Below are 18,996 nucleotides of genomic sequence, written 5' to 3'. Positions count from 1 at the left end.
GTAAAACTGTAAGTGCAGGATATAATTAAGTGATTGAGAAATAGTTTGAGCAGAAAGCAGCGCTGTCCACCAGCAGCTCAAACTGCCTCTTGCTGCAGAGTGCAGGGAATTTGACCAGCCAGAGTTAGAGCCAGCATAAAACCAGGCTGGAGGCGCTCCTGGTTAAAAACATTCATGGGTTTGGTGTTTTTAAATTTTCCCCCTTTATTCTGTCATTGAGTACAAGGAGAAACTTCAGCCTGTAAATGCCACCGGTTCTCCATTTCACACTGACATTCCCAGGGACAGCAGAACTGCCTGTAAAGTGTCTGTCACCCAAGGAAAATTGGAAAAAAAATTCTTCCAGGTTCCTGCACACCCTTGTCACTCGTAAATAAGCTGTCACTTAACCCTTACATGCCCACCTCCTCCTGCTGCTGGAGCTAAAGATGGTGACATACTCGCCTCAACGCTGCCGCTCTTCTGGGTGTGGGCAGTTCTGGGAGAGCTGCGAATGAGAGGGAAAAGAGAGGGAAAAGAGGGGGAAATACCTGTCCTGGCATTTTAGAAATGTGTTTGGAAGTGCATATGTGGAGTCAGAAATGCTGCCCCAAAAGATTTGCAGCCGTAGCCAAAAACTGAACCACCCACCCAGGCTTTTCTTCCCACCTTACCTACTTTTTGTTTTGCTAAATGTCAGTTTGCTTGTCAGCCTCTGGCTGGGGTTTTGATGTTATTCCCTCACTTCTTTCAGCAGGATCCTTTTGCCAGAAGAGAGAAATGCCATGGCATGACAGCTCTTCTGTCCCGGCTGGGGCTGCACATGTGAGAGGGGGGCTCTGGCAGCGCACGGCGCCTGGACAGACAGACAGCACAGCTCCTGGATGGGTGGGCAGCAGGAAAGGAAAGGTGTCAGGGCACCTGTCAGCAGCTGGTGGATTTAAAAGTAAAATGTGCAAACAGGGTGTCTGCACTTGGGTCATTTCTCCTGGCACAAAGTGGGATAATGCCAAATGCATCCTGGCCAATTTTCTCTCCCTCTGTCACACTCCAGCACCAACTCCTCAACACCTGGAGATGTATATAATATTTTATATATATATAATTATATAATATTATAATATAATATTTTATATTATGTGTATATTTAGTATATATTTATTATTATATTTTATATATATTTATTATTATATTTTTATATATTATTATTATATTTTATTATTAGTATATATTTATTATTATAGTATATATTTATTATTATAGTACGTGTATATATAGCTATATTTATTATTAATAATAATTTTATAAAGTATATTTCTATATATGCATATTAATATACATATATACATGCAAATCCATAAGTAGCCTTCTAAATACTTAATATATTTATTTCATATATACAATACATATTTAGTGTATATATAATATGATGATAATATATTATAATAATTTTTAATATAACATAAATGTATACACATATATATAAATGTTTTATATATGTGTACATATATACATGCACACATGTCTGTGTGTAAGTACATGTATGTATACATAAAGTTCTTTTAAAAGGTCTTTATATGTCCATATTCTACCATATATTTTATATATATATATGCATATAAAGATACATATATGCACACATTTTAAACATTAAAAAATATTGGGGGTTAGATATATAAAGACCTTTATATATAAATACCTGAAAACTTTCCATATCTACATCCACATCTACATCTACACATCTGTATCTAGTGAACATAAGTATTTTACAGAGAGGGCTGTGGCCCTGGTGCTTGGCTCAGCAGTGCCCACCTCACCTGCCCAGCAGGTCTGGGAGCTGTGCAGCCCCTGCTGCTGCCCCTCCTGTCCAGTGAGGTGTGACTGAGTGCTCAGGGCACCTTGGGTTGAGCTTGTGCCTGAGCATTTGTGTTTGTTTCTTTGTCTCTTCATCTCTTCATGCCACTCTATAAACAATGGGATTTCCATTCCCCTGCTGCCACCTCTCTCTGCATTTCCTGGCATCTGTCTGTGTTTAGACTTGATAAACATGAAGAGTGCTGAAGTTTGTCCTGTGGGAGATGCACAGGTGTGCACACACCCAGGGCTCACTGTCTTGTGACTGTTAATTTTCCCCCTTGTTTTACTGACAAATCTACTCCAAAAGTCACTGCAAAGAGCAGCTGAGGACAGTGCAGACCAGAGCCCTGCTGCAGGGCCAGCAGCCATAGCTGGGTCTTTGGAGAGGAGACTGAGGGGTGGAAAGGCATGATTTGCTTCTCAGCTGCTGGATTTGACTAGAAATCCTCTGTTTAATGTCTACAGCACAGATCCTTACTGATGGTTGTTTATCATCTGCAGCCTGGTTTATGTCAGGAAAGGTTTGGGATTTAGCATTCCCTTTCCTTCTGGTTACGGGACTCAGTGGGGCTTGCAAGTGCTGCTGGAGGAGACTGAGAATGCGGACAATACCCAGAAAATTCAGTTTATCTGGGACACACACATCTGGGCAGACTCAAGGCAGTGTGACTTTCCTGCCTTTATGCAGCTAGTTGAAAGCTACTATGTTGATTTTGTGCTCCAAGGAAAGAATTCCCCCCTCCTTTTTTTTTTTTTTTTTGTTTATAATATCTTTGGCTTGAAATTTATGAAGTGCTTGACCACTCATGGAGTTCTGCAACTCTACCATCTGCATCGTTACACAGCAGGCAGGTGGGGACAGGCCACCTGCTTCAGATCTGGAAAGTGCCACCCAGTTTAAAGGGAAAAAAACTTTTAGGAAGCAGCTGGAATCAGAAATAGATGAAAAATATCTTCTTAAAAACACCAAGAATTAGCAGAATCTAAGTGGCACAACAGAGGAAGCCTTGGCAACAAAGCAAGTCATGCAAATAGGTCAGGAAGGGAAAGGATGAAGGAAGACTTGTTTAGGTAGACCTAGGAAAGACTGTGTAAATGCACAACTTCTACAACCATAGGGCATTGGAAAGACCAAGGAGAGCAAACTGAAGGGCTGCTGGAAGGGAGCACAGGGCAGGAGTATATGGGCAAGTAAAATGTTATGTGCCCTCTTTGTTGAAGTGGGAAAAATGTCTGGCTTTTGGATGAGTGTGGGCTAAAAGCACCATGTTAAAGAGTCTGAATGGAAAACTGGGGTTTAAGATGTGCAGAAATGAAATACCAAATCCATCAGCCCATAACAAGTTGGGTTTTTTAGCCCCCGATCACCCAGCAGGAACTTAGAACTGGATGATTTTAGGTGTTTACATGCTTCATTGGGTTTGTTGGGCACTGAAGGAGCTGCCTTGGAGAGAGTGGGCAGTCCTGCAGTTTTTGAAGGTGGGGGCTTAACCAGGGTGTCAGCTCAGGGGTGAGACTGTGTACCTGGAGTGTGCCAACCGTAGTGCAATTATTTAAGAAGGGCTTGCTAAGTGAACAGGGCCCAGTACTCAGAGCTCAGTCACGTTTTTCTGAGAGAAAGACCATTTACAGAGACACGAAGGCAAATGGGATAAAATGCAACATGATTTACCAAGCAAGATTAACCTGAAATCCCTAACTGATCTTGCAGATAAAGGAAATCCAACAGTTCTCCTCCTCCAGGATTTAAGTGAATCCCTTGCCTCTGTGCTCTGAATATCTAACAGTATAAGGCATGCTGGAGAAGATGGGGATTAATTAAATAACTCAGAAATAGGTGGGGAATTGGCTAATAGAGCCCAGTAATGGAAAGAGATGTTTTTCAGGGACTGGACTGAAGCTTACATTGATCACTCTCTATCTGCATTAAAGGCCTCAGCAGAGGAAACCTGCTGAGGGAACCTGGTGAGGAGGATGGCCCAAACACACGAGGAGCTTTGGGACATTTTAGTGAAAGGACCTGGAAGACCATGAACACACAGCAGATAAAAAATAAAAACCACACTGGTACAACATGGCAAGAGGCACCTTATTGTTCTCCAAAGCCCTATGGCAAGAGGAAGCACACCCAGTTTATCACATGTGGTGCACTGTCCTGCAGCTGTGCACCAAGGCACTGGACTTCCTAGTGCCCTGCTCCAGCCCTGTGCCTGGAGGCACCTGCAGCTGCACACTGGATGCTGTCAGATGCAAAATAGCTGTGGTATAATCAATCGATGCTGGTGGCATCACACCTGGCTCAGCACCCCCTTGTTCACAGCAACCAGGGAAACCAGTCACAACCACGTTCTGGTTTTCTTGCTATGCTTCTCCCTGCTGTCACCCATCTCTTTGCATGCCTGATTTCTGACTAATGTAAGTAAATACATGCACCCCTTTTTTAGCATAATGAATACTAATTCCTTAATACGTGTTATTTTCTACTATATCTCCATTTCTGTACTATCCATCTTAAGAACACCTACTTTTTTTTTGCTATCACTGTCTGCTGTGTGTATATAATTAGAACAGTTGGCTCAGGTAATTATTTCTTGCTTCCCTCAGTTCATTCCTCTGCTTTGCTCTAGTCTGCCTTGTTGGGATTTTTCTTGATTTCAGGCTCTTTGGAGGAAGTTTTCAAAGCAGGGTGTGTGGCTTTTAACTCTCCCACCCATTGAATTGGAGGCCACCAGCTGCTAAACCCTCTAAAACTTCCGAGTTTGTTAAACACTCCCCAGCAGCCAACTTGACTTCCTCTCGTTCCCCATTTCTTATCCCGAGGTTCTTAATGTAACTTTGTAAATGATATTTCTGCAAGTGAATTGCCTGGTTGAGAAAATTGCCTGGCTGGTGTTATTCCCCCAGGGCTGCCAAGCATCCAGCACTGCTGGTGTTCAGCTCACTCCCAGCCCAAGGAAGGGAAATGCAGGAGCTGGATCTGGCCAGCCCCTCACCTTCAAGCCATTCTTGCTCCAGCAGCAGAGAAAGGAAAACTCCCAGTGGCTGAGGGATTCGTGCAGAGACACAAAGCAAAAAGACATTGGAGACCTGGGAAATTCCTGTTCTCCTCTGTTCCCATGTCAGAATTTGTCTTGAAAGATTTCCTTTCACAGGGAAGTTCCTGTTTAATTACAGCTATTGCAAAGACAGTTAATAGCTGATGAATACACCAGTATGTTTTAATTGAATATATTGAGCATGCTGAACAAAATCACAGCTCTTGACCTTTCTTGTAAGTGAAATGTTAGAACAAGCTTGTCTACATTCTGAGCCCATGGAGAGCAAGTAGAGGACCACCCACTGCTGTTAGTGGAGCCACCTGTGTAAATCCCTTTATGACAGGTCAACAATAGGTTGCTTAATGTGCAGTTAGTTTCCTTTCATACAGTTATTGTTCATGTTGGAGGGGAAAAAAGTGAGAGGGCTGCTCTGGCTAAAGCAGAGTGCTCCAGGTTGCTCTGTCTCTGGCCACTCCAGCCTCAGCCATCCCACAGCAACTTTTGTTACTTTCTGGAAAGCCCTTGGGTGATTTAACACTGGTGGCTATAGTTTGTCATTGGGATGGGGCAGATCTGTGAACTTACCACCCTCTTCTGCCCTCCACGATCATGACAAGACAAAGCCAGATTTATTCAGGATGCCGGGATGCCAGGGACCTCTGGCCCATTGCCCACCTGGGCACAGGAGGTACAGGAATGTGGGACCCACACCTCTCACTGTCCCCTTGCCCCAGCCAGCTTCTGTCTTTATTGATTTCTAAGGAACATGAGCTTGTGATTAAAGTTTGGTCAAGCTTAGGTACTTTTCTGAATTGGTGCTTGGGTCCTTACTCCAGCAAAAACTCGCATTGATTTGTGCTGGAGCACAGGCTGAGTAAGCCCTCGGGGACCATGATATATTTGCAGCATGGTGCTCTTCAGACACATGACAATTTCAGGGCAATTTTGTAACATTAAAACAGCATTACAGGTGTGTCTTTAACTGGCCATAAATAGAAACCTTGACTTGTCTATAGTGGTTTGATATTCCAAGCTAGGCAGGAACATTTAGTCCTGGCTCGCAAGCCATTTTATCACCAAAAAGAAATTTTGTAGGTTAGATAAGTCAAGAGCTTACTCTTGCAAAACTTCAGCCCGTGTCTGTGAGCTGCAGTGAAGCTGCATCTAATATTCAAGAGCAGGAAGAAAAGGAAAGGCTCTTTCTAAGGCTCATTAGAGATGGCAAAAAGATACAAAAAGACCAACGCCATTTTACACTTGTAAAAATACCCCTAGTAGATTCATATATTTTAATCTTCAGTACAAAAGCTTCATAACTACAGCAAGGCATTAGTTTCCGATGACTAGCTAACCTTTTTTTCTATAGCCTCTGGCATTAAAACTCTCAGTGAAAAGACACTTTAGAGCTAGTTCAGGCAGTTCATTTTCTGTCAATCAACTCTTAGGCTGGAAGTATAAAGGCAGCAACATGACAAGATTTCTATTTTAATATCTTTACTCTTGATAAGATAATCCTAGAGGAACGGTGGTGATCAAATATTTACAGGCAGTGCTCACTGACACAGCCTATTGTAAAATTAAATACATAAAATTATGTGGGGATAATGTTAATGTTGTGATAGGAGGACAAAAGGCAGTGTGCTTGAAATGAAGGTTGACACTTCTTAATATATCCTCTGAGGCAGGGACCAGCACTGCCTGCACAGGGAACAGAAGAGCTGCTTTCATTTCACATTTTGTGACCTTTCTCCTCTTTTCAGTAGCTTGTTTGCTATTTAAACACATTTGCGTACTTAATGATCTTGATTTTTAAGTGTGTATTTGTGTGTGTGTCCTGGGTGTCTCTCTGAGATGCCCTACATGGCTAATGAAGCCTGGGAGGGAGCAGGATTTGGCACTGAGCCACCCCCTTCCCCCTTGGGAATCCCGGTTTGGTCCCAGCCCTGGTTTGGGCTCTGCTGCCAGGGGCTGTGCAGAGCAGAGGGCACAGGCTGGGGGTACATGTGGGGTCTTTGCCCACTCGCTACATTGGTCAGAGCAAGCAGTTACCTCTGGGGAGCTCTTCCTATGCACCCTGCAGACGTGCACATGTCCCAGAACAGACAGAAGTTCCTGGTTTTACTGACCATGAGACTTACAGCAAATGCACTGAGGGAGAAACATTTGCAAATGTGGGGTTTTTTTGTCTTCCCCTTCTCTCTGTGCACCCCTGGTGGGACATGCAGTGACCTCCCTCGCCTGGCTGGCAATGCTGTGCCTGATCCCCCAGGACATGGTCGGCCCTCCTGGCTGCCAGGGCACTGCTGACTCAACTTGCTGTCAACAGGACTCCCAGGTCCCTTTCCTGGCACTGCTTTCCAGCATCTCATTCCCCAGTCTGTCTGCACATCTGGGGTTACCCCATCCCAAGTGCAGAATCTGGAACTCCCCTTGTTGAACGTCATATAGAGGGAATTGTCCCATTCTGCTCTGCACTGGTGTGGCCTCACCTTGAATACTGTGTGCAGTTTTGGTCTCCATGATATAAAGAAGATATTAAGCCATTAGAGAGTGTCCAAAGGAGGTCAGCGAAGATGGTGAAGGGCCTTGAAGGGAAGCCAAATGAGAAGTGGCTGAACTTGGGTCTGTTCAGCCTGGAAAAGAGGAGACTGAGGGGAGACCTCATCACAGTTACAACTTCCTTGTGAGGGGAAGAGGAGGGGCAGATACTGATCTCTTCTCTGTGGTGACCAGTGACAGAACCTGAGGGAATGGCCTGAAGTTGTGTCAGGGGAGGTTTAGGCTGGATATCAGAAAAAGGTTCTTCCCCCAGAGGGCAGTTGGGCACTGAACAGATTCCCCAGGGCAGTGGGCACAGCACCAAGGCTGACAGAGCTCAAGAAACATTTGGACAATGCTCTCAGGCACATGGTGTGACTCTTGGGGATGGTCCTATGCTGGGCTAAGGGTTGGACTTGACGATCTTTGTGGGGCCCTTCCAACTCACATATTCTGTGATTCTGTAACCTGACGGCCCTGTCCCTGCCTCAGCTGTCCCAGAGGTGCTGGCAGCACGGCAACACAGAGGCCCCTCCACCACTGCTCTTTAATGCTGCTCCACTGAGGCTCAGCCAGAGCACAGGGAAAATGAAGAGCTGAATTTAGGCTGAAAAGCCAGTGCTAGCTAATATGGGAAATTACTCCAGCAATCATCACTCTTTTCCTGTCACTATGGTGACAAAAGAAATAACAAAAGCCTGAGCAGAAAGAGATAGGGTGACACAAGTAAAGAGGGACAGAGCAAATGCTCGGCAGCTGTGGCCAGGCCGAGGCAGATCCAAGGAGGGGACAGGTGGTGCTCAAAACCTGTTCTGGAGCCACCGCTCACTGAAGGATTCAATTGTGTCCCACATGTGCATACAGGGGTTTGCAATGCGACAAAAGTACTAAACCCACATCACACCAAGTGCCACAGTCAATGCAGCTACCACAGACCTAAAATATATCATAATCCTGGCCATATAAGGCTTTCATGCCACAGCTTTAATCCTAATGCACTAACTATTGATTTTTCCACCTCCTTCCTCCGTAGTACGTACGTGCCGCCTGCCTTAGGGACAAGGTCTGCAGCCAGTCTGGCCTCCTCCCTGCAGCATCAGCTCTGAGCATCATCAGAGGACACAGCGAGGAAGTCTGCTCTTCCCAGCCAAAGCAATGATCACCTGGGACTGAGAGACGTGTCCAGAATGAATGGCAAAGCACAGAGGGACATGCCTGGAGGCAGCCCAGGACCCAGAGGAGCAGCTGATGGCAGGCCAGTGACTCTGGCTGCTCAGCCCCTTGTCTCCACGGCACCACTGGTTGGGTTTACCACCATCTTGCGATGCACAGAGACATAGTTGCCAGCTCCCAGATGCCCAAACAGCAGGTTTTTGAGATGTTTGAGGAGAGGAGTATCTTGAAGAAACTCCAACTAAGAAACTGGGCAGTTGCAGAAAAATGTGCAGGTCCAGGGACCACTTGCTCAGGAGTCTCAGGCGGAGAAGGTGCCAGTGTGTTCATGCCTGTACTGCAGTGAAACTTCTGGCCCTGGGGGCCAGGAAGAGGTCACCAGCAGATCAAACAGCATCCAATGTCTTTGCTGCTTTAAGCAGAATTTTTATTTTCTTGGAGTCACCTTGTAAAATATGGAGTTGGGAGGAAAAAGGGTGGGGTGCAGAGGGGAGCAGAAGAGGGTGCTGAAGGGAGCAGTGGAGAAAATCTTCATCCTGAAATGCCAAGTCAAACATCCCCCTGCCCCATCATATCTTTTTTTTTTCCCCCCAGGAAGGAAAAATGTATTTTCCAGCCAGCTCTGCTCATGAGTGATTTTGCAGAGCTCTGCTAATGGGCTCTGCCAAGCTGTGGTCACCCTATGGAGCTATTGGCAGGGGAGGTGGCAAGTTGGAGAGGACTACAAGGGAACTCTGCATGATATTTTTTGATGAGCTGATTATTCAGAAATTTCACAAGAGCTGAAATATATCACTCTGTTCTGAAACTCACAGCCCTGCCAAAACAGAGGACAGCTTACATGAGCAGCAGCGTTTTCTCCTTCCCAGCACTGCTGGCCTGTACATCAGGAACCAGATGCAAGAATCGGACAAGGCTTTTCAGCAGCCATCGACCACAATGACAGCAAGAGGTGGAGAGTGGATAGGAAGACACAGAAAGCTGAGATAGAAATTATTTCGGTACTTTCATGGCTGTCACTATGTGTGTATTAGGGATTCGAAGTTTTTCATAAGCTCTGTGAGTACTGGGGCATTACGATTTTTATTACTTTACAGCTAGGGTGTGAGATCACCCCCAGATCCCACATGGATTCAGGTATTTCTATTTCAGGAGGTGCTCAGTCCCTGGTCACATTTCAGGGTACTGTCACATGCCAGGAACTGACCTTGACTCCCCCCACTGCAGCCAGGACCCTCTGTCTTAGCTTCGTCCTGAGTCTGCAGCCAAGTCGGGCTCCCACAGAGACCAGCAGAACACTTTCCCCTCTCTCCAACATTAATTAAAAACAAAATACTGTGTTATTTGAGCACAGAGTCAAATGAGAGCCTGATACCTGGGTGTGGGTGTATGTGTGCTGGGGGAGGTTAGAAGCAGCACAGAGCCAATTTCTGAAATACCACATGAAGTCTTCAAGGAGCTGACATGGCCCGTTCCCAGCCCATGGATCTGCCAAAACACAAGCTCTTTGGAGCTACTGGGGTGGCATCAGCTGTCCCATGGAGAACCAGGAGCTGGTGCATCTGCATCTGGAGCAAGAACAATGCTGAATTGCTGAAAGGCAATTAGCAAATATCCTCATGCTGTACTCACAGCCTTTGCTGAAAGCACTGTAGAATACCTGCCTGCCACAGTGCAACCAGATTCACTGCACGACCATAAGCCACCTAAGCTGCCTTTCTGCACATAGAAACATAACTGTGGTCAGATGAACATACTGGAAAACCAAGCAGGGATGTGCAGAAGCTGAGTGCCCGGGACCTTGCACTGCACAAAATAGCTGCTGTGTGCCAAAGTCTTTAGAGGCCATTCCTAATCTTTTTGCCCAGCTCCAGGAGTGGCGGGTGCCACGTGGTTGTCAAATGGGACTGTGCACTTGAGCTGCCTGGCATGGCAGGGACTGGATGCATGGGCTGATGGTGTCCTCATGAGCTGTGTGCTCCCAACAACCTGTCTGTTCTTCCGTGTGTGGGAATAATTATCCCTGAGACACCTCTTCCACAATTGCTGTTTCAGGGCAGGCAGGGGACAGAGGGCATGTGGAGCCACATCCTGCTCCCAGCCTGCTCCTGCAAGTCAGAGGAGACAGTGGCTGAACCACAGCTAGTTTGCTAATGTAAACAGAGAGACACAGGCATAGCCCCTGCAGCCCTTTAGAGAACTGCTCACTTCAGCAAAACAAACCCTTAGTAACTGAAAAAGCTTGGGAAACTTGCTTGTGTCTAAGGACAGGGAACGAGGGTCTGAGCTGTGTAAACAGTGAGCACAGTTAGCTCTGTCCTGTTAGGAAACCACCCCACTGGAACCACTCCACTTGTGCCATGTCCATCTGAGTCCCTGCACAAGCAATTTTTCCCATGTTTTGTGCTGTGGGTGGGGGAGCTCAGCACTCTGCAGCATCCCCCCAGCTCAAAGGCAAGCCTTGGGCATGACCCCATGAGGGCGAGCGATTGAGGTTGGAAAGGACAAAGCTGGTTACAAAGGCCATCAGTGCCTTCAGCACAGCATCTCCTCACATTTCCAGCAGCTGCATCTTTGCATACAGCTCCCTGCCTGTGGAAAATTAAGTCTATAGGAATTATATAAATGATCCAGACACCATCCTAAAGGCCCAGGTCTTAAAAAAAGGTGAGGGTTTACTCCACATACTGCTGTCATGTACTTCATGATCTGCCTTTTCTAATCTCTCCTTATCTCTCACTCCAATCCTTTCTCATGTCCCTCATCTATTGCAAATTCCCTTTTTAAGCTGGAGCGAAGCACATAAATATTTTCATGCTGCATAAATAGGTTGTTTTGTGCATAATGCCACAGGAGGCTTTTTTTAAAAGCAGGACCTTTAGTGCTGTGATAACGGCCTCCTCATTTACACAAATGAAATCTTCCATGGAGCTCAGCACTCATCTCCTCGGCAGCCCCCATGCAAAATGGTTGGCGCAGCGCCCGCTCATCACAGCCTACAGAACTAATACAGAATATTCCATACTTAATAGGAAGCCATTGAGAATCAGGTTTGAAAATACCTTGCAAATGTAACTGATGCTCAGGTTTTTCTTTTCGCTCTCCCCAGCAGCACAACCGTTGTCTTCCTTCTATGTGAAATCACAGCTACTTTAAATACTAAAGTGCAAAAGGAACACCATTTGTGTTGGCCCATTTGCCAGCATCTTTGACCATTCTGTCTGCTCACCTTACCTTCTCTGTCACTTCTTGCTCTCTGCTCTTCGTTTCCTGTTTATTCAGCCCTTGTTCAGGGTCTAAAAAGTGCAGACACCATCAAAATGGACTTTTCATTTACTCTGTGCGAAAAAAGAAATAGTGTTACAATCTGTACAGTTTTTAAAAGGCATAATGGAAGATATTGAGGGCCACACTGGGTCATGGTAAATCTTTGAATCAAACTGACTTTTCAGGAGTAATATTTTAACAGCACCACAGTAAAAACTGGAATCAAATGTCAGTGATTGTGTTCTAGTGTTTCTATTTATATTTGACTAGCATAAAGACTTCAAACCAATGGACTGAATTGCTCTGCAGCGCAGAGCAGAGAGAGAGTTAAGGAAAATTATTAGAGTTCATCCATTGTGCATTTTCATAGTTCTTGGGTCAGGTTGCAACCCTCTAGGACAGACTATCATGGAGCACTTTAATTTGTTCTGGACCCTGACCACACTGTGCTGTCAGGCATGCAAAGCACTGCTGGGCTCTGGTTGGGACCTGACCCTGACCTCCTCAAGCCCTCAGGTAGAGTCTGCACCATATGGCCTCCCTCAGCATGGCTCTTATTGGAAGAATTGGTAGCATTTTGTTTTTCATCTTGATTTCAGGGGACACAGAAAGCTTCAGTTGTCATTTCCCTGCAATTCCAGAGCAAGATTACAGATTCTCTTTTCATGGATATCTTGCAGACTTATTTCTTTTCTCTTCTCTCTGTTGTTTGACTTCTTTTCCTTTATTACATGTTAGCAATCAACAACTAACCCATGGTGGGTTTCTTCCTGTGCAGGGCTCCAAACACAGCATTTCTAGCCACAAGTTCGTTCCACGTGGGTGGCTCCCACTCGTGTTGTTTGTTGCTGCAAGCAGCCATTTGTGTCAGTTTAACCCTAATGTGATTACTATCCCATTAGCAACTTTACATATTAATTGCTTTGCAGCAGGGTTTTATATCACCTTAAGCTCCAGAAGCCTTGTCACAATGCATTAAAAGAACAGAGAAAAGAAAGATCTTAGGAAGCTTTAAATTTCTTGTTATAGAACTCACCTGACAAAACAGCAGCTCTTTAAGTTTATCTTGGCTAGTCTGTAACAAAGCCTTGGTTTATATGAATTGTTACATTGCTAAAAGATCTAATTTTTTGTATGATATAATAGCCCACATACAGTAACTGAATCAAAACGCACAACATGGAGTAAACACTTTGTAATGTACCAAAACACAGTAGCTACCTGATTTTGCTAGCACTTTATTTCAATTTAGGCCAAGGGACAATTTAAAAAGATTCATTCCCAAGTATACAATTCAGAAAAATATGAGTTACTACTCAGAGCAATATCTGAACCAGTGCTGTTAGTTGTCTTAGCTGAAATTCAACCTTGATGATATCCAAAGGTCCAATAAAATTTTTCATAGAAGAATCCCATATTTGTTGAACATAATAAAATTGTTGAGCTGCAGCTCCAGGGCCACTGAGAACTGGAGAATGAGGTCTTTCTTTCTGGGGACTTCCTTATGTCATGGGATGTGTTTCAAACACTTTGTTACCTGAGAAATATCAAACATAACAGATTGTTACACATAATAGCATCTTTGATTTTTGTTAGTAAGACAAAATGTAAGGCTGTTTATTACTAACGACTTAGGTGCTCATTAGGATGTTCCGACAGGAGACACTGACAGCAACAGGCAAAAGGAAATGTTCAGTGTTAAACCCACACACGGCACATTTCAGCTCCTATTACAGCCTGTGTGACAGAGAAAGGGGAAAATCCTTGCAACGCAACTATTTTAAAATTATTTACCAGAGCAAGAAAGAGGAGCATTTGTTTGATTTTTTTTTATCTGCTTTTATAATAAAGTTCACTTCCAAGTAATACTAATGCCTGCCTTTCACATTGTGCTTTTCATTCTTAACTCACAAAACATCCTCCAAGAGAGGTCAGGATCATTTTACAAAAAACAAACATGAAGTGAGGCGACCTCTCTGATGTCCCTGAGTAAGACAGCACAGCCCCAGCTCTGTTGACCGCTGCTCATAGGAACAAAGGATTAGAAAGGGCATCTTGTGTCATCAAATCCAGTTTCTTACTCTTCAAATCTATTTTCCTATAATAACCTCATGCAAGACTCTTTGAGGTTCATGATTTCTTATATAAGCTCCTCCAAATACTCAAGACCATCGTCTCTTGTATATCCTCATCCACCCTGATCCTGTGGGGGGACTCTGCATAATGCCAAGGTATTATGCAACAGTGACTGGGGGCCATCACCCTGAAAATGCCCCCAGTCTCACATGCTGGAGAATGAACGAGGTATTTTTTGCCATGTCTGCTCCAAACTGGTGCTCCTCTTGATGGTCCATCCTAATAAGAGACCTGTAAGAGGTGCCATGACAGACCTAGAAGGTGTTCCTGAAGCAGAGAAATAGAAATGCTGAGAGCCTGACAACTGCAGCTGATTGCAGCTGTGAAAGCTGTGTGTGAAATCCCTGCCCAAGCTCACAGCACAATTGCTATTGCAGCATTAACTGGAGGCTTGCAAGAGCCCCAGGTGCTGACACAAACAGGGCATTTGGGTTTACCCCTGCAATACCTGTGGTTTTGTGTAGAGACCGACATCCTGGCAAACAACAGAGCCTCGAGTACGCTCAATCTAACACATTTCCAACGTCCATCACCCCCTTCCTTTCTCAAATAACTACTTACTGGAGGAGTTATTAATGCCTTTCCACCTACACAGCCTGGATACTGACACTCACACAAAGGCAGGTTTCAAGCTTTGAGGTCACGTTCGAGTTGCTGGTTAGAATGTCTCTCTGGGCAGTTCTATTAAGCAGCAGCTACAGCAATAGGATACCACGATACAACTCTTCGCTAATAATTGAGCATGAAATGGGTTTTTGGCTTGGTATCTTCAGTTTTGTACCTTCACTTCAGAACGTGTTTAGAGCCAGTTTCAATACCGGGGAAATTATTTCAGCTTATTAAACACAAAGCTGTTACCCGACTGTTAGACGAGGGCACGGCCTCCAAACTCTCTCCCCGGGGCTGCGCGTGAGGCTCGGATCCTTGCTGCTGTTGTGGCTGCAATTCCCCAGCCACCCACTTCTTTGTTTGATTGTCTTTTCTCACTGAAACATATGTTTCCGATTCCGATGGCATTTTGAGCAACAGTTTCCATTGTGTGCCCCTCCTGACTGACAGTTTGATGGCAGCCTGTGAATCATTTGGCACTTTTTTTGTGAATCTGCTTCAAGGAGGGTCTGGCTGCTCAGTAAGTGCATCCTTTGGCAGCTTTGGGGGCAAGAGATTAGCAACCATTTTAGCAGAGGTTTGGGTATAAAAGTACTTAGCCACAGTTGATACCATCCCTATTTGAAGCTCAGCATTGCCCTGTACCTCTGCTCCTTTATCCCAGGTCCTGGGACACAATTTCCACCAGTTTTGCCTGGCTTTCCCCATTTTCCTCTCACACAATGTGACACACAAAGCCTAATGATGAATCAAGAACTGATCAGACTGAAAATATTTGGTATTTGATAGACGGCCCAGTAGGCCTTCAGGCTGCTGGACATGCAGGTCAAGAGAACATTAAGAGAACATTTGGCTCTCTGTCAGCTTTCTTTGCCACCAGTAACCATTTGCTGCTTTGCCTTTGTGCTGTACAATCTTGTCTGTGTCTCTGGCCCCGATGTTTCTACTGGAGTTATAATTACAGGATCCAAGCAGTGCTGTACAGAATTCATGTACTCGACAGCTGAATTAAATGGACACCTATAGTGAAATGAAAGTCCAGAGAACGAGATGTATAACTTTCAGCACAGTACTACTTACAGCCTCGAAACAGAGCCCTGGAATAGGTGTGAGGGGGACATTATGTCTATGCTGGCCTCCTACAAGAGGAAGACATTTCATTCATAACTCTGGCTAACTGTCTTGTAGTTTTGTTTTCATAAGAAATAATAATATGCTTCAACCAGAAAAATAATCAGCCTTGATGCTGAGGTGGCTGTGCATTAGCACACCACATTTCTTTGGGGAAGCCTTTTGCCCTGAGCCTTCCAGCATGGGTATCACTGCTGTACACAGCTGCTGCATCACTTCTGGCTGTTTCTATCTTCCCTTGAAGAGATAATGTAATTCCTGTGTATAAACCTTCTCCTTACTGCAGAGGTGGAGGATCTGGATGTTTTACACTTCAAAAATACCAGCAAAGGCCAGATTATGTTTATCTGTGGATTTCTGTTGATATTAACTTTCCTTGTGTCCCATTGAAATGACAAAGAGATTACTTTATATGTACTTATTGCAGAAAAAAGAGAATTTTGGGTGAAAAAGCATAGACCTTATGATCTGATCCATCTTCTCTTTGCTATTTCCAACTACTTAAAGCATAATGTCACACTGAAATGAACACTTGGAGTGCTGCATTCTCTTCTCCTGACAGATTGTTATGATGTTTTCCAAGGTGACCTTCATAAAACATGTTTCTTTTGAAACTTATACTTCACTCTCAGGTCATAATAGTTTCACACAGACAAGCAAACCACCAGCTCCTGCTTTCTAATTAATGCTTTTTGGAGGCTTCTGAGTAGGGGATATAATTAATAACAGTTAAGTCTGGAGTGCAGAGAAATCTATAGCTGATTACCAGGATGTGTATTTAATTCTGGATTATACACAAACAGCTCCTGAGTGCAGCCATGAATAGCCTAGACCAGGCTTTCTGGGAATTCCCCACGACCCGGAACCACCTTTATTCTAATCCAGTGTAAGCACTCAAAAATTTGCCCTGCTTATAAAGTGAGGCTCTGAAATTACTAAGGGGTCTCTGCTTGCTGCATCCCTTCTCCCTGCTCCCATTCCCCACACCACAGCATGTGTTCATGACTGGATCGTGGTTCTGCTTGCCAACAGGTAGCATCTATTGCAGAAAATACCTCTGACCATGCCTGTGTTGTCACTGTGGTGCCCACCCAGGGGACAACCTGCCCTGTGGTCCACACTGCAGGTACAGCATCTTCTGGGGCAGAGTGTGTTCTCACTGCACAGCATGTGTCCCAGATCCACTCCTGGATCCATTCCAAGGTAAAGTCATTATTTTGTGGTTTTATGCAGTTTTAAGTACCAGAAATAATAGGAGGGATTTTCTTAAAACAAGCAAAGAAGGGTGTTGCAAGTCATCTTGTCATCCTGGCCTAAATTTAAGGAAAGTGATGGGATATCTCTGGTGTTCACTCTCATGCATGCAGCATGGATTGTCATGCTCCAGAGGCACTGGAGCAAAATCAGATGCAAGTCAAATTGCCAGTTTCAATTCCCTCTGGTCTGCTGCTACTAACAGTGGTAATTCCCCTGCTGAAGTCAATAGAACAGCATCTTTCCACACATGCCGAGATCTTGGTGCAGAACAGGCAGCTGGGAGGCAGGATGAGTGCTCTCAAAGAATGAGTGGGGGAAAAAAAGAATAAAATTTACACTCTCTTGAAAAGCTGAAATGGCTATGTTACCCAGAAACATTGCCAGACTGGGGAAAAGGGGAAGAACTGACATCAGAAATCCTGTTAGGAATGTGCAGGACACATTATTTGGAGAGATTTTTACATGAATTTGGCATGTTGAATTACACAAAATATTCAGATGGTTAAGCAATTAAAAGCTATAGAACACTTGTAACTCCAAAAGCACTTGGCAACAGAATATCACTGTCAACCTCTTTATGCAAAGGGACATTTTGACACTGTGCTTATGACTATTTTTCTAATGGCATAAAAATATTACTTCAGTTACACATAAAATAGGAAAACTTCTACTGAAACTTGTGCAGCCTGGTTCTTCCTTCAGAAACAACAACACAGAGTGAAACTGCCTTTGAAGAGATACATTTTTCACATACTATCTGAAGGTTAGTAACTCTTTTAATCTTTAGCCTTTTTGCTGGCATGTGCAATTTAAAATGCACAAAACAGACTATCAAAACACCCAGCTATAGACAGTTAGAAAATTCAAAAGGCACATCTGAAAATAGGCTTGGAAATTAGGATGCTGCATCAAATCCTGCTCTTTGAGGAAGGACTCTTTCCCTGTGGATCCACCTCAAAGGGCAATCAGTCATCAAACACAGCTGACCATATGACAGCCAACACTGAATGAGAAACAGCTTGTAAAGAGGTCTAAAGAGGTCAAATCTTGGTGGTTTTAAGCAAGAGAGTGACCAGCTAGGGCCATTCTATATTAAATATCCTGTCCCCAGAAAGCTTTTTCTCTGGGGGTGTTCAAGAAGTGACAAGTCCTCCTAATGAGATGGGGATACAGTGGCAGGGGGACACAGAGTGAAAGACCAGAAACACATGCAAAACACCAATTCACCCACTGATTTCAGTTGCATCCACTCTAAGCAATTGCACATATGATTAAATTATTTAGAGATAAGCATTTTCTCAAGGGTGTAAACTTAGCGAGGCTAAATGGGTTCACTTCTTTAAGCAAGCGGGTGGATATTTTGGATCGTCTCGGGACTGATGTAGAAGCACTCAACTGTAGTTAGTCAACCAGCCAAGAGGGATCAGCACCAGCAAATGCAGTAGGGAGAGAACTGAGAGCTTCTTGCCTTATTCAAGTATTTCTTAGGAAAAAGAAAAGGCACCTGCAAGTCCTTCTTGATCAGACAGTCTATAAATACAAGTAGAAGGTGCTACTGTGCCTAGTCAAGTCCTGTAGGAGTTGTGACAGGTGGTGAAGGACTCGTGATAAATGTAAGGGTAGCTGGAAAAGCCCTGAAACACAGCTCAGTCCGTCCAGGCTAATCTAGCTGAGCTGGGCTACTTTGAGCAAAAGAAAATATAATAATGCATGAGGCCTTAAAAATTGCTATTTATTGGCTCCAGAACACCCACATTCAGCTCTTTCTGACTTTCCCTGTGCTGCATGAAAAAAACCTCAAGTCAAGTGGTATTTGGGTAAACCTATAAATGGCTAAATAAATCCTTTGTAGGTGAAATACAAAAATAGCTTTGAAGAAGGATGCATATAACCTTGCTAATTTGCCAAAAGCTTTCAATCTTCATCACTTTAGAAGCAAGGTTAAGAGAGTAGATAAAGGTCGAGAAATGCAGAAGGTGCTCAGATATACCTTTACCTCAGGTTCAGAGCC

General features: G+C 44.3%; 1 protein-coding gene across 3 annotated transcripts in view; it reads right to left on the bottom strand.

Annotated features, from left to right (window-relative positions):
* Positions 1–13,070: 13,070 nt before the first annotated feature.
* The window catches only part of FHIT (fragile histidine triad diadenosine triphosphatase), a 539,340-nt gene continuing 533,414 nt past the window's right edge, over positions 13,071–18,996 (bottom strand). For all 3 annotated transcript variants that reach the window (XM_064667330.1, XM_064667331.1, XM_064667332.1), the window contains one exon: positions 13,071–13,389. The gene's annotated coding sequence lies outside the window, so the exon portion shown is untranslated. The remainder of the gene's footprint in view (positions 13,390–18,996) is intronic.

Source organism: Pseudopipra pipra, chromosome 11, assembly GCF_036250125.1.
Source record: "Pseudopipra pipra isolate bDixPip1 chromosome 11, bDixPip1.hap1, whole genome shotgun sequence".
NCBI classification, from domain to species: domain Eukaryota; kingdom Metazoa; phylum Chordata; class Aves; order Passeriformes; family Pipridae; genus Pseudopipra; species Pseudopipra pipra.
The sequence above is the reverse complement of the archived record's forward strand: the minus strand, read 5'-3'. Positions and strand labels throughout refer to the sequence as shown.